Below are 14,034 nucleotides of genomic sequence, written 5' to 3' on the forward strand. Positions count from 1 at the left end.
AATAATTTTCAAGAGGCAAATGTTCCATTCTTTGACAAATTAGTTATAAGGGAAAAAAGGAGTTGGAGTAATCTACAGATTGAAAAAGACTTAACGAAACATATCAGCCAAATTTGCAATGTGTCATTTTTATTTAGATCATGATTCAAGCAAACTGTAACAAAATATGACACTTGCGAATGATGTAGCTGTGCATAATATTAAACATTCTTAATAATGTCTGACAATTATATTGAATTTATGAAAATTACTGAATTTCATTATTCGTAAAATTATTTATGAAAATTATTGAATTCACAAAAAGACTTTTCTCAAAAAAATTTTTTAAAAAAGGTATGATGTGCATGAACTGCTGAAGCAGATGGGAATCGGCTGACCCTTCTCACCCTGGGCTGACCTGAGTGAACTCTCAGTCACTGCAAGAAATCTAAAAATTGCCAAGGTTTTACAAAGAGCAACGATTGAGGTCAGTGAAAAAGGAACTGAGCCAATGGCAGGAATCCTGTCAAAAATTACTGCTTATTCCATGCCTCCCATCGTCAAAGTGGACCGATCATTTCACTTCACGATCTGTGAAGAAACCTCTGGAATGCTGCTATTTTAGGGCAGGGTGGTGAATCCAGCCCTCCTGTGACCTGCGACATGCATGAGTGTTTAAACCTACACAGGACGCGGGCCCTGGGTATCAAAAGGAGAAAGTGACCCCTCCTTGGTCCACAAAGGCCAGCTTGAGTCATTCTTAGGTAAATCTGATTGTTAAATCCAAACTTATTTTAAGGAAAAAAGAAGGATGAATTATATATAGAAGCTAAGGATTAATGAGAAGAGACAAGTGTGGTGACGAGATTCTCGTTTTTTACAAGTTTGCCTTGTTTCCTCTTTTCGTAGAAGGATTCATCATAGTAATATCAATCATTCACAATGGTAATGACTAATAATGGCCTTGTTCAGCTCTTTTAATAAAAGTATATATTGTGATCTTGTAACAGTGAGGACTCTATCAAAAGAAGCATCTCTAATGAAGGGGATTTATTGGTCTCAGAGAGAAGGCAAACCTCAGTACTGACTTGACCCAAATGCTACACTGAGTCCTCAAGGACTGGCCTTTTGGTCTTGCTCTTCTTCCACCCGTGAGATTTAGCAGCATCTTCAGTTTGCACTCATATCTCACAGGAGAACTTCTTTCCCCCAGGAAAACTTCACCCACATTTTGTTGATTTAATGTAGGTCAACATCCCTTCTTGTACCCAAACAAATTCCAGTGTTTAGGAAAATGTCATATACTTGTGTTTGGATTATGTGGTCCGGTGACTGTGGCAACAGAGACCATCTGCTTAAATTACAGAGGTCAGGTCCCTCGCTTGTGGCTGGTAGTGGGTTAAATCCTTCTCCCACACCATATGGCTGCCACACAACAGCAGAGAGTTGGAATTATTGATGGAGGGATACGCATAGATCAGCTTTTGAACAAATTATGTGATGATAAGAGTTAACACTTATACACCAGACAGTTATCATATACCAGACACTAAGGATTTAAATGTATGAACTCATTAAAAAATATAATAGGCACCATAAAACAGGCACTATTATTAGCCTCATTTTACAAATGAGGAAACTAAAGTATAGATAGGTGTTTGTTTTTTGCCCAAAATCAAGATAAATTGATAATAGAACTTAACTTTGACTCCGGACGGTCGATTTACAAGTACATATGTAAATATACACTTGATGAGATGTATAAATACATTTATACTTTTACACATACATATATATTTACACAGATATTTATATCCCATGCACACTCACACACATACACATTGTTTAATTCCTGGTCTTCAGATCTTATGATTATAACAAAGGTGCCATCTGGTGTTAGAACCTTCTAATCGCAGAAAAAGCACCCAAGTGGAAATAAAGACCCTCAAACAAAACAAACTTTAACTTCACAGTAGTCTAAAGTCCTACCAGCAGAACTTTCCCCCTCTTTGAGGCATCTTTATCATGCCTGAAAACACATTTAACTTGTCACAGTGTTGCTTCCAGCTGACCCTCACACTTATTCTCTATATGACCTGCAAAAACCACTCCTGAATGAAAATCACATTATTCTCATGTACAGGGAGACAGCATGTATGGACTTTTTTTAGGGAAAATATGAGTTGTCCTATACTACACACCAAGTCTGCCCATTTTTAGCACCCAGTCCAGCCCTATGCATACACCCGCCTGTCCCATGTGGCTGACTTTGAAGGTACTTCTCTTCCTCATTTTTAATTAATGGATAAAATGTGATGGCTGCAAATCTTGCCCAGGACATGGGAGTACATTGTGACAGACTCCTTGTTTAGTTTCTCTAGCTGCTTTGGTAAACTTGGGCCTTGATATTGGTCTGACATAATGCAGGAGATCTCCAAGGACAATACCTTGGACAGAAACCCAACCCTGCCTTTGCGGTTCTCATTCAGAACAATTAATTCTAGATTTTTGAAATTATTTCCAAAATTATCCTTGAATTGAAACAAGGTCCCCAGGACCAGTATCTTCTAGCTCAGACTTTCTTGTCAGCACATTGTAACTTACTCAGTCAGAATTTCCTCTAGGTCATGATTTAATAAGTCTTCTGGTAAACTGAAGGAGCAATTTAACATGTGCATGCTCACTCATCTCCTTAAAAGCTCTATGTAAATCTAGAGTGCCTGCCTCCCTCTCAAATGAGCATCCTATTAAAATAAATGACACGCATACACTCACACACAAGACTCCAACACTGTAGGCCTCTGAGCTGCTAGACATCAAGTTTCTCATAGCACATAAGGTGTTAACAGTGCAGTGTTATTGCAATGTATTTAAGTGAGCTGAAAGTTTTTGGCAAAATAGAACATTCTTAGTTAAGATTCAAGTACGAAAGGTTACACAAATGCAGATTACCCAATTTCACAGCTGTATAATATCAACATATTTTTAAAAAGATGTGACGAGAGAAGGTGCTGAGCAGAAATTCACTGATAACGTGGCAAGCAGTGTGGCTTTCAAAGGTTTTCCACTGAATCAGTATCCCATTAAATAGTTTGGCAATAAGGATTGATCATAGTTAGTGTGAACTGCAAATATTCCAAGATCATTAGCTTTCCAGCTGGGTAACATCACTGAGCGGAGAAGGCAATGGCACCCCACTCCAGTACTCTTGCCTGGAAAATCCCAGGGATGGGGGAGCCTGGTGGGCTGCCGTCTATGTGGTCGCACAGAGCTGGACACGACTGAACCGACTTAGCAGCAGCAGCAGCAGCAACAGTGTCACTGAAGGAGCCCTGAATGTGTGTGCTCAGGCGTGTCCGACTCTTTGCGACCCCATGGACTATAGCCCACCAGGTTCCCTGTCCATGAAATTTTCCAGGCAAAAATATTAGACTGAGTTGCCATTTCTTTTTTTCTCCAGGGGGTCTTCCCAGCCGAGAGATCAAACCTTAGTTCCTGTGTCTCCTGCCTTGGCAGGTGGATTCTTCACCACTGAGCCACCTGGGAAACCTGTTGTTGTTGTCCAGTCACTCAGTCGTGTCCAATTCTTTGAGATCCCGTGGACTGCAGCACGCCAGACTTCCTTGTCCTTCACTATTTCCCAAAGTTTGCTGGTCAAAAGCTGTTTCTGGGCCTTTGGTCCAATGGTAGACCCTAGATCCTTGCTTCCAGGAACTTAGGTCCAGAGTTCTATGCACAAGTCAGGGATAAAGAAGAAATGATATTTATATACTCTTTCTTTACATAATCTGGAAGACTCAGAGTTTAAACTGCCTATTCTAAAGAGACTCTGAAAATATTTCTTCTATGCTAGAGAAAATTCTGCACCTAATTAACATTTTTATTTCCTAATCTTTTCAGTTCAGCTGGGTCTTCTTTTAGGACTAAATTTTTCCCCTTGATTACAAGGGCTATTCGTGAATCTATCTGTCAGGGTATCTTCAGTGTTTTTGTGGGCTAGAATACCATATCACCCCACTATTCCGCCAGGGAAGCTTCCCTGGTGGCTAAAATGGTGAAGAATCTGCCTGAAATGTAGGAGACTTGGGTTCGATCCCTAAGTCAGGAAGATCCCCTGGAGAAGGAAATGGCAACCTACTCTAGTATTCTTGCCTGGAGAATTCCATGGACAGAGGAGTTGGTGGGCTACAGTCTTTCACTTTCCACTACTCCTCCTGGCAGACCCAGTTTTACCATCTTCCTTTAGACTCCTTAGCAGGAACCAGAGTCTGCAGACCTGGATTCAAGAATAATGAGGGAATTTTCTGCTGTGATGGATAGAAATATTTGATTTCTTGCTTTGAGCAGTGCTTTGTGTGGCCCATTTCTTACAGAGAATTTATAAACAATAATAAAGCTGACAAAAAAAGCTGATCTATTTCTTATTATCACCATGCATTGATAGCTCTAAACAAGGTCAGTGAGAAGCTACTGTTTTCTCCCAAAATCTTTTGTCTAAGCTCTAAACAATTATTATAGCGTCCATTGAGTTTTACCATTAATATGCAAGCCTCAAAGTAATACATCTTTATTAATTATGCTTTAATAGTTATTGTATTATGCATGAAAGTTAATTCAGAAAACTCCTAATTATATAGTCAGCCCTCACCACATATAGACTCAGCCACACACATTTGTTTTGAGAGTAAGTTGGTAATAGTTTAGAATAAATCTTTGTAGCTCACTTTGGACACAGATCAACTCTCCAACCCAAACCCATGGTACTACATATTCTTGTGTTTAGGAAGTAAATAAAAATAAACAATGATAACATAGCTATTGTAAAGGCAAAGAAAGAGAATTTTAAATACTTCAATTTGTCATTCTGTGTGAGCACTTGAAGTTTTTACTTTTTTGGAACTTTCAGAAAAAAAAGACAATTCATTCACTCCAGGATTGTGTCCTTGTTGGAAAACACTGCAGAATGTAGGTACAACAGTGAAAAGGCTTTCCCAGGGAAGATGAAGCTATGCCCACAGAAAGACACAAAAGAAAATATGGCGCAAGAAAATCAGTTCAAATTTTATTTTCTTTTATGCAGTTTTTCTGTTCTGATTTTTTTTCTGATGCAAAACTTTAAATGAGATCAACTAAACACAAAAATATTTGCAAACAACCAGCATCAGCTTTGAGCAATGCATAGTCAGACATCAAACCTTAAAATGGACTCTTTTAGGTCAGCTTATTCAGACTGTGTAAGGCTATTAACCATGCATCAAAAAATACAAAGAAGTGGACATTTCTTAGGGAAAAGAAAGAATGAAATTTTGAAGAATGACAGGAGAAAGCACAAAAAATAATGCTCTTATATTACCAGAAGCAGTTAGACAATAATATCTGAACCCCACAAATTTTAACCTAGAATTAGGCACATATTCTATTGAGAGAATAGCATTGACGCATGTATGTTACCATATGTAAATAGATGGCCAATGCAAGTTCAACAGATGAAGCAGAGCACCCAAAGTCGGTACACCGGGACAATCTAGAGGGATGGGATGAGGAGGGAGGTGGAGGGGGTTCAGGATGGGAGGACACATGTATACTTGTGGCCAATTCATGTTGATGTTTGGCAGAAAACACCACAATAGTGCAATGTAATTATCCTCCAATTAAAATAAATAACTACATTAAAAAAAAATAAAGTTATGGGTCCAAAAATGTCCATTTCTTTGGTAATTTAGTCACTTTCAAATGATTTTTGCAGCTTTAAAACTTTGGAATTTCTTACCAGAAACAATAGATATTTCTGATAAACTTTCTTTCTAGTGAAGATATTTTGGTGGAGATGTTTTTTCTGAGAGATATTTCAGAGCCACTAGAAATGTGTCCATATAAAAGATTTTTTAAAAAATGAACGGTATTACAATTTCTAGAACGTTGTGATTGAAATTTTTGTGAACTTCTACCAAATTTATCCTTACGTGCAAGAGTTTTCCATTCATATATATGTTGCTTCACATGAAAAAATTAAAATTGAAATTAATAGAGTGTTCTTCCATCAGTTATAAGTGAAGATAGGATGAAAAATTTGTTTATACTATGTTTGGAATGTGAATAAGCAAAGAAGATACATTTGTCATTGACAAATTTGCGCTGTAATACTCACTCCAGTTTCAGACCAATATAGGTATAAGGATTTTCCTTTTTTGCAAAAACATTAGTTAAAAGTATTGCTCCACTACTTTTTTCCTTTTTGTACTGTAATATTTATTTATTTTCACTAGTATGATCATATACATACATACATATATATATATAGAGAGAGAGAGAGACACACACACACACACACACACACACACACACACCCCCAAGAAAATAAAAGTTGCACTGTGTTTCTTTTCTGGCCAATATTATTATTCAGCTCATTAATTCATTTAGCCTAGAGAGGAAAGATATTTTTTCTTAATGACCCTCTGCGAGTGTTAAACATGCTGCAAACATCACTGAAGCCACATATAAAAGTGGAAGTGAACTGTGGACAGCCCTGCGGTTTGGTGTGCTTTTTTATTATACAATGTCTAGTGTATTATAATGGCTTCCAACAGTTTTAAATACTTCTCTTCACTCCATATTTACCCTTTATTTTCCTGCCAGACTCATCATCCAAACATTCATGATCAAAGTCAGCAGTGACTGCAAAATTTGTATATAGGAAGAGCTTTCTTAGAATTGTCCATCAGCTTGGAGGGGACATCAGAGGGCTTGTCTAAGACTGAATTTTCTCAGCAAGGGCAAGGGTTTAACTTTTTGCTTATTTGGAGGCACAGGAGGTAGGGAGGGGCAGGAAGGGAGGAGGAATCAAAAGCCAGCTTTTGTGACTACTGCTGAGCAATAGCATGGAGGTGTCCTAATTCCACAAGCCTGGAGACTGGGAATTCCAAGGGAAATCCAGTATATCAGCCAGTCATGTGATGCTGGACAAGTTTTTATTCTCAGTCTCCTCACCTGAAAAATGAGGGGGTGGGCCTAGATGGTCTCTTAAAGCCCCTTCCAACCGTAACATTCAATGCTTATGACTCATTTGCCATGGAAGTCTTCAGCTACGGATGGCCCTAGATTTATGCCAAATTTACATTGCATCAAAGTGGAGAGACAAACAGCCACGGAGCCAGAGACTATGAGTTAATCGGCAAGCTCTGGTTGGATAAATGAGAAAGTATCAGGTTCCTCTTTAAAGGACCAGGTGTTTTACATAGTGTGTGTTGTTCTTCCATAAACTTTGGCTTCTTAGATCATGTCTACATTCAAAAGCCCTTCTGCAAACCATGTCACTATCAACTGAAACAAATGTTGACGTTTTCTCTCTCTGTTTTACCTAGAACTCCTTTGGTCCCACTGGACAAAAATTGGGTAAAAGTAATTTTAAAAATTGCTGCCTATCAGTCCAGTTTACACAACAAATATTTCCATATGGGCAGGAGCCAGTTTTCTGGTATTTGGAGGACAAGCCAGATCTCAGAGTGGTCTTTTAAATCAAAAACCAAATGTGGGGTTGAGCTCATTCCCTGGAACTTCGTTAAGGAGAATTCATTTCACTTCCTTGGCATAAATTAAGCTGCAGTGAGCGAGTGAAAGATTCCACCACCTTTGCTGAGATGGTAAAATGAGCTCTGCAGTGGAGGTCAGAAAGAGACCTGGGCCCTCTGGAGAACGTGGAGGAAGCAGGATCCGATGGCGTGTGTTGGTTTCCTGGCTGCAAGCCAGGAGAAATCAAACAAGTGGCCAGTGAAACTCAGGCCTACATCCTTCAGTGGTGGGGGAACACCTGGTGAGAATCTCTGATCCTGCCCCAGGCTGCAGTGGGGACAGAGGAGAAGGGAGAGACTTGTCTACAACAGGAGGAGGTGTGCTAACATCACAGCCCTCTGCTCAGACTGGAGACACTGACGCCAGGGGCAGAGAGTAGCCCCAAGGACCCTTCTGTGCCCAGTGAGAGGCATCTGGCTTCAGGAGTCTCCGTTAGCAGCTCCTTTGCTCAGTGAACCGTTTGAATATGAATGTGCCCTGAGCTTTCTGCTCAGATCTCTGGGACCCTCAGAATCCCCATCCCTCAGAGCATCTTCCTTCACTGCCACATCTGCAGTCAGTCATCATCTGTGTGTCACCAAAGCTCTTCAGCCACTTGCTTGGCCCAGAACATTCTCCTGTGGCCTAGACCCCAAAACCCAGCACCTTACTGCCCCTCTCCAAAATCACTGCAGATAGTCACTGCTGTCATGAAATTAAAAGACACTCACTCCTTGGAAGGAAAGCTATGACAAACCTAGACAACCTATCAAAAAGCAGAGAATCACTTTTCTGGCATAGGTCTTTACAGTCAAATCTATCATTTTTCCAGTAGTCATGTATGGATCTGAGAGTTGGACCATAAAGAAGGGTGAGCACAGAAGAACTGATGCTTTTGAACTGTGATGTTGGAGAAGACTCTTGAGAGTCCCTTGGACAGAAAGGAGATCAAACCAGTCCATCCTAAAGGAAATCAACCCTGAAGATTCATTGGAAGGACTGATGCTGAAGCTGAAGCTCCAATACTTTAGTCACCTGATGGGAAGAGCTAACTCATTGGAAAAGACCCTGATGCTGGGAAAGATTGAATGCAAAAGGAGAAGGGGATGGCGAAAGATGAGATGGTTAGATAGTATCACTAACTCAATAGATGTGAATTTGAGCAAACTCAGGGAAATGGTGGAAGACAGAGGAGTTTGGTGTGCTGAAGTCCATTGGGTCACAAAGAGTCAGACACATCTTCGAGACTTAACAACACAACAAACGTGAAAGAATGTATACCATAGGGGAAATGGAGATGGAAGTAAGACGAGATTTTTGAAATATGCTTCTGATTGTTTAACACTTATTTCTCCTCATACCAGGACCTTGTGTATATTCTTCATGGCATGCCATCATCACAGTTCTTAATGAATTTCTTTTGTTTATTTCTAACATGAGTTTTGTCCATCCCCTTCCAACAGAATATAAAGTTTGTGAGGACAGAGACTCATTCCATCTTAGTAACTACTAAGTCCTTGGCATCATACAGCTCCTGGCACCTAAAACATTTATTGAATTGGTTTATTAATTAATAATTCAATTGTTTCTATAATTTACAAAATAAATTAAAAGGACAAACTCCTTTAATGGCTACTTACAGTTTCTGGAATAAAAGCTTGGAGCACTTTCATTCATCAAGTTTCTGGCTTTCTCTGCATCTTATCTATCAGCTCCTCTCACCATGGCCCCCCATTCTGCTCCAGAGTTCTTCTCTTGAAGGTTAAGATTCCTCGAGGACAGGGACAGTGTGTTATTAGACTTTGGAGGCCCATGCTTTATACAGTGCCTGATATGTTATAGTTCCTGAGGGAACGTTGGTTAAATGAGCACTTCAGTTGCAGGTGTGAGAAGAAGAACTGTATGAGGTGCCTTAGACATGAAGGAGGGGCTGTTCTCTCAATGAGAGCTATCTTGCCAGTTGCAAACTCTGGCACTTTGGGAAAATCTCTTATACAATGGATACAACCACAATTTTAACCTCTTTACAGTGTTCTTAGTACCCAATGAGACAGCAGGTATAAATATATAGTGCAAACTCTAAAGAACTGTATATATATTGTTTTTTTTATTAGATAGGTAGGTAGACTAAACGTCACATTTATTTCTCTAAATCAGATTTAATCTGTGCCAGATGACAGTGAATGGCAAGAAATCCAACTTCCATTGTTGTTGGTATTTCTTTCCACTGCCCCCAGGATTACTCAAAGGTGTCAAAAGACTTTCCCTGGTCTTCATATTTAAAGAAGGCCCTCTCATCTTCAGCTCCTACCACCCACTGTGAATATGTTTCTGGTTCCAGCCCAGAAGGTCTCCTTGTAGACAGGAGGCTCTGTGCTTCCATGCCGAGCTTATATGTAAGCCTGTTGTGCCAGCCATTCTCTAGGAGATTCTGTTATACACCTCTGCCCTCAGTGAATTGTGGTAGCTTCATCAGCTCCCCGAAAATTCTTCAACAGTAGAGGCCCCTGCATAATGAATGAGTTATCCAGTGGCTCCCCTGCCTTCGGATCCCAGGCAAAGCCATGTCAGCTGCTTCAGGGTATAGAGTTCCTTTCACCGTGATATATCACTTTTCTTACATCCAAGGTTATAGCTGTTTGCTATAGGTTCAAGCGTTTTTTTCCTCATGTCACATCTCTCCATAGATACAAATAGAAAGTTGTGATACACAAGTGAATTTGGATGTCCTGGAACCAAACCTCAACTGATTCAGAGTAAAATCTGTGAAGAGCTCCCTAGCCCACTGTCCAGTGTGAATACTCTGGCCACAGTGTCTCAGCCATGAGAGCTGGCCAAGACACAATCTGGTCAGACTTCAGATGTCTTATCTACAAAGCAGGAGAGTAACATTGCACAGCTTAAAGCTAAGTAGCTAGACCTAAAGATGGCAGGAGCAACTGCATTGTACCATATATGACCATGCTTTCACATCTCATAAGATGCCTTCCAACTCTGAAATCTAATACATCATTTACTGGGGAGTTGTGTTTTGCTTGGTTACTTAGTTTACTCTTGTGTGAAATGAATATAATAATCCCTGATTGAATCACAAGATGATCCTTGTAAGGAGGATGGAATAAAATAAACTATGCAAATATATTTCAAAAAGTACAAAGTGTTCCTTTAATGGACGTTATAGGTGACTTACCGGATTATATTGGTTTCAGGTGTGTAACATAATGACTCGATATTTTTATAGATTGTACTCAATATAAAATTAGTATAAGATACTGACTGTATTCCCTGTGCGGTACATTGTACGTGCTTGTGGGTGCTCAGTCATCTGGTCGGGTCCGACTTTGTGACTCCAAGAACTGTAGCCCGCCACCTTCCTCCGTCCATGGGATTCTCCAGGCAAGAGTTCTGGAGTGGGTTGCCATTTCCTTCTCCAGGGGACCTTCTCCACTCAGGGATCGAAACTGCGGCTCCTGTGACTCCTTCATTGCTGGCAGATTCTTTACCTGCTGAGCCACAGAGCGGGGCGGGGTGGGGGAGCCCATGCTGCGCATCACATCCTTGTAACTTTACTTATCTTAGCTGCGCTGGGTCTTTGTCGCAGTCTGTGGGCTCTTCGGTGCTGCACCACACAGGGCTTTCTCTAGTTGCCAAGGCGGGGCGGCAGGTGTCGGGGGGGCGGGTACTTTTGTTGTGGAGCTCGAGCTCTAGAGTGCACAGGCATAATAGCTGCAATATGAGCTTCTCTAGGTGTGGAGCGAGTGCTTAGCTGCCCTGCAGCATGTGATATCTTAGTTTCCCAACCAAGGATTGAACCTACATCCCGTTCATTGGCAGGTGGGTTGTTAACCACTGGACCACCAGGAAAGTCCTGCAACTTATTTATTTATATCTAATTGTTTGTACGTCTTCACCTATTCCCCTTCACCTCTTTTGCCCTTCCTCCCACCCCCTTCCCTGCTGGTAACCACTAGTTTGTTATCTGTGTCTGTGAGTCTGTTTCTGTTTTGCTATTAAGTGTCCATTTATTTTAGTTTTTAAATTGCACAAATGAAAACATACAGTGCTTGTCTTTCTCTCTCTTGCTTCACTGAGCAGTCCCATCTATTGTCCCAAACAGCAAACTTTCATTATTTTTTGTTGTTGAGTAATATATTCCATCATGTGTGCGTGTGTGTGTGTGTGTATGTTTGTGTGGGTATATATGTATGTATATGTGCATATATATATACACACACCATATGCTCTTTTTTGTTCATTTTTATTGGAGTATATTTGATTTATAATGTTGGGTTAGTTTCTTCTGTACACCAAAGTGAATCAGTCATACATTTACATATATCCACTCTTTTTTCTATTCTTTTTTTTTTCTTATTGTTTTACTTTATTTTACTTTACAATACTGTATTGGTTTTGCCATACATTGACATGAATCCACCACGGGTGTACATGCGTTCCCAAACACGAACCCCCCTCCCACCTCCCTCCCCATAACATCTCTCTGGGTCATCCCCATGCACCAGCCCCAAGCATGCTGTATCCTGCGTCAGACATAGACTGGCGATTCGATTCTTACATGATAGTATACATGTTACAATGCCATTCTCCCAAATCATCCCACCCTCTCCCTCTCCCTCTCCCTCTCCCTCTGAGTCCAAAAAGTCCGTTATACACATCTGTGTCTTTTTTCCTGTCTTGCATACAGGGTCGTCATTGCCATCTTTCTAAATTCCATATATATGTGTTAGTATACTGTATTGGTGTTTTTCTTTCTGGCTTACTTCACTCTGTATAATCAGCTCGTTTCATCCATCTCATCAGAACTGATTCAAATGAATTCTTTTTAACGGCTGAGTAATACTCCATTGTGTATATGTACTACAGCTTTCTTATCCATTCATCTGCTGCAATGAACATTTGGGTACATGTGTCTCTTTCAGTTCTGGTTTCCTTGGTGTGTATGCCCAGCAGTGGGATTGCTGGGTCATAAGGTAGTTCCATTTGCAATTTCTTAAGGAATCTCATTACAGAGTATTGAGTAGGGTTCCCTGTGCTATTCAGTAGGTTCTTATTAGTTATCTATTTTATATAGTGAAGTGTGCACATGTGCATATCTTTTCATTTATTCACCTGTTCTACATCATGGCTGTCATACATAATGCTGCTATGATATTGGAGTGCAATTATCTTTTCAAATTAGTCTTTTTTTCCTTCAAATAAATATCCAGGAATATTTATGAATCCTGAATCCTATGGTAGTTCTATTTTTAACTTTTTGAGAAAATTCACAGTTTTCCATAGTGGCTGTACTAATTTACATTTCCACCAACAGTATATGAGGGGTTCCTTTTCTCCACATCCTTGCCAATACGTGTTACTTATCTTTTTGATGATAGCCATTCTAACAGATACGAAGTGATAGCTCATCATAGCTTTGATTTGCATTTCCCTGATGGCTTGTGATGTTGAGCACTTTTTTTATGTGTCTGTTGTCCATCTATGTCTTCTTTTAGAAAAGTACCTATTCAAATCCTCTGCTAGTTTTCTAATCAGGTTGATTGAGCTTTTCTTTTTAACTTTTCATTTTATACTGGGGTATAGCCTATTAACAATTTTGTGATAGTTTCAGGTGAACAGCAAGTGGACTCAGCCATATGTACACACGTATCCATTCCCTGGGGTTTTTTTTAAATATTAAATTTTATTATTTCTTTATGTATTCTAGACGTTAACTCCTTATAAGACACATAGTTTTGCAAATATCTTCTCCCATTTAGCAAGTCACCTTTTTAGTTTCCTGATGATTTCCTTCACTGTACAAGAGCTTTTTTGTGTTTGACTGCTGCTGCTGCTGCTGCTAAGTCGCTTCAGTTGTGTCCGACTCTGTGGGACCCCATAGGCGGCAGCCCACCAGGCTCCCCCGTCCCTGGGATTCTCCAGACAAGAACACTGGAGTGGGTTGCCATTTCCTTCTCCATATGTTTGACTAATTCCTGTTTATTTCTGCTATTGATTCCATTACTTAGGAGACAGATCCAAAAAACTTATTGTTAAGACAAATATCAAAAAGTATAAGTGTAAGAAATGTTTTAGTTTCTTTTTTTTCATCTATTTCATTTATTCAATTTTCAAACACCACTTATTGAAAAAAAACTTTTCCCCATTGTAAATCCTTGCCTTTTGTCATAAATTAATTGACCATATGATTGTGAATTCATTTCTGCAATTTCCGTTCTGATTCATTCTCTGTCTGTTTTTGTGCCAGTACCAACCATTTTGATTACTGTAATTTTGTAGTATAGTCTAAAGGCAGGCAGCTTGATATTTCTAGTTTTGTTCATTTTTCTCAAGACCACTTTGGCTATTGAAATTATTTTTATGGTTCCACACAAAATTTAATGTTATTGGTTCCAATTCTGTGAAAAAATGTCATGGTATTGCATTGAATTTGTATATTGCTTTGGGTAGTATGTACATTTTAACTATATTAATTTTTCCAATTCTTGAGAA

The sequence above is a fragment of the Ovis aries genome, chromosome 9 (assembly GCF_016772045.2).
Source record: "Ovis aries strain OAR_USU_Benz2616 breed Rambouillet chromosome 9, ARS-UI_Ramb_v3.0, whole genome shotgun sequence".
Classification (NCBI taxonomy): domain Eukaryota; kingdom Metazoa; phylum Chordata; class Mammalia; order Artiodactyla; family Bovidae; genus Ovis; species Ovis aries.